This window comes from Arachis ipaensis, chromosome B04, assembly GCF_000816755.2.
Source record: "Arachis ipaensis cultivar K30076 chromosome B04, Araip1.1, whole genome shotgun sequence".
Lineage (NCBI taxonomy): Eukaryota > Viridiplantae > Streptophyta > Magnoliopsida > Fabales > Fabaceae > Arachis > Arachis ipaensis.
In genome coordinates this window covers 24,755,888-24,758,867 of record NC_029788.2, presented here as the reverse complement: position 1 = coordinate 24,758,867, position 2,980 = coordinate 24,755,888, and positions in this window count along the sequence as shown.

Below are 2,980 nucleotides of genomic sequence, written 5' to 3'. Positions count from 1 at the left end.
AATGGATGACTTACGATGGCTTCGAGCGACAGTGAAGGCTTCCTTGATGGTGGATGACGCTCTCTGGCTCTCTGGCTTTCTCAAGCTCTCATTCTCTCAGTCATGGCCGCATGGAGGAGGAAGAATGGATAGCTGCTCGAAATTTTGTGAGGAACTGTGACAAGTGCCAGAGAGTTGGAAATCTTTCCAACAACAATGAGATTCCATAGCAGGGAATATTGGAGATTGAGTTATTTAATGTGTGGGGTATTAACTTCATAGGACCTTTTCCGCCCTTATACTCAAACAACTACATTCTAGTGGCAGTTGATTATATGTCCAAGTGGGTGAAAGTAGTGGCTTTATCCACTGATGATCCCAAAGTGGTGCTGAACTTTCTTCAGAGATATACTTTCAGTCGGTTTGGTGTCCCAAGGACACTAATCAGTGATGGAGACAGCCACTTCTGCAACAAATAGCTAGACTCTCTCCTTTAAAAATATGGAGTCTATCACAAGGTAGCTACCCCCTATCATCCTCAAATAAGTGGGTAGGTTGAGGTCTCTAATAGAGAACTTAAGAGAATTCTGAAAAAGACCGTTACTGCTTCAAGGAAGGACTGAGCTAGGAAGCTTGATGATGCTCTCTGGGTATACCGGACAGCCTTCAAGACTCCTATTGGCATGTTCTCATATCAGTTGGTCTATGACAAAGCCTGTTGTAAGACCCCGAATTTTTGGAAATTAGATAATAAAATTATTTATGATTTATTTTATTTATTCAAGAATATATTTTCTGAGATCTTTATACCAATTGGATATTTTCTTATTTATGATTTAAAATTTTAGTAATTTAAAAATAATGAGTATTTTATATGCTTTAATTTGAATAATTAGATTTTTAGATATATTTTATAATTTAAAGGAAATTAATTTGATTATCTCCAATTATTGAATTAGAGTTTGAGTTAAAAATAAATTGTAAATTGAGAATTAAATGATAATTTTATAGATATTATTATTGGATTCAAAATTAGTTCTCAATTACTCTATTACCCCTTAATTTTATTAAAATTACCAAAATACCCTTATACCTAATTTTTTACTAAAACCCCAATCCCCAAATACCCAACTTTAACCCTAGTTTTCCAAAATGTGCCGCCACCAACATCTCCCTTCTCTTCTCAACTTCAGACACACACACATGAGGGAAAGGGAGCGAGAATCAGACTGAGGGAGAACGGAGAAGATGGGAGGAGGAAGGAGGGAGCGCGCCGCCACCGCGCCATCGTCACGCCCAGCTCTGCACCGCTGCCATCGTCCCGAGAAGCTACCGTGCATGAGGAGCCCCGATCCATTCATGAGCCGCGCTGGCGCTGTTGGGTTTGCTACCGCCATCGTGTCTCTGTGTCGTCAGGAAGACAGGGCTGCGGGAGAAGAACCGCGAAGAGAGAAGGAGATCGCGTCAACTCATCGTGAATTGGCGGTTGGTTGGATTAGAAGAGATTAAATTACTAAGAAATTAGGGTCTAATCACTTAAGGTTTGCCATGAATTGAATCTTTGCATGATTAAAATAAGTGAAAAGAATTGTTAATCCGGAAAGTTCAACACTTCCAAAGCCTTAACTGTTTTCTCATATTAATTTCACAACCCATTCACTATTTGCTTTCTTGCATTCTTTGATTATTGTTTTATGATATTCGAATCCAAACCACTCAATTTAGCTTGTCTGACTAGCCTAATCACTCAACTACTGTTGTTTAATCTGTTAATCCTCGTGGGATGGACACTCACTCACCTGAGTTATTATTTGGTATGACCCGGTGTACTTGCTGGTTTGTTTGTGGTATTCAAAATCCACACCAAGAGACAGAGCAACGCGAGAGAGAGATGATGCCTCGTCGCCATCGTGCTTCCACCGCCACCAGTCCGCCGCTGTCGCTGCTAGGGCTCGTCATGGGTAGCGCTACTACCGCGGGTAGCATGGCTGTCGTAATGGAAATATCCCAGAAAGAGACGAATGAGGAGTCAAAAGATGCATCGGTGGCTGTTTCTCTTGCCACTGCTGCCGCCATCAGTGTGGGCCGTTTGTCGTCGAACCATACGCCACTGGTGGAGCCATTATTCACTGACGTTGCTGCAGGAGGTCAGAAAAGGCGGCTGACCCAGCTTCACCTCTGCATCTCATTTCTGCAAGCTTGTTGGGCTCTCTGCCACCGAAAGACGGTGTTGTCGTCTGATACGTGGCAGAAGTCAAACCAATTAAGAGAGTCTTAATAAGAGAGATGCATTGCAAGTATAGCTCTCAACTAGCTAAAGTCTACCTCACCAATTTAAAAAGGGGTTGTCACAAATTTTAGAAATAAAAATACTGGAAGTATGAGTCCCAGGTCGTCTCCCAACGAGTTGCAGGAAAGAGCGCTATTTTATTAATTAGAAGTTTCCAGAAAAGTTGAGTTTTGATGATGAACAAAAATAATTGTAAATTAAAGCGATAGAACTAAGAATTATTATTAATATTAAAAGGCCTTGACTGGGGGAATGATTAATTGGAAGTTCTATCCCTGTTAGAATTTTTCTCAAGTGTAGTGTAAAGAGGTTATTGTTTTCACTTAATTAACCCTTACTAAATAAAGGAAAGTCAAGTGATTGAGCTGACTCTTACCCGCAAATCCTAGTCCTCTCCCTTAGGAAGGTCTAGCGTTAGTAGGTACAGAATTAGCCAACAACATCCAATTTAACTAAGAGCTTGAGCATTCCAACTCAAGTGTCTCCTCTTAATCAACCCCCAGGTCAAGTAGGAAATCTACTCCATTGACATAGAATTAATATTCATAAAAATATAAGAAGACATAATAAATTAACTAAAATAAAATAGAGAATTAAAATTAATTAAAATTAAAAGCAACTCTGTATATTAATAAATTCAAAATGCAACATACTTAATTGAATAGGGTCAATGAGCAACTAATAAGAGTAAAGGAATAAGGAAACAAACTA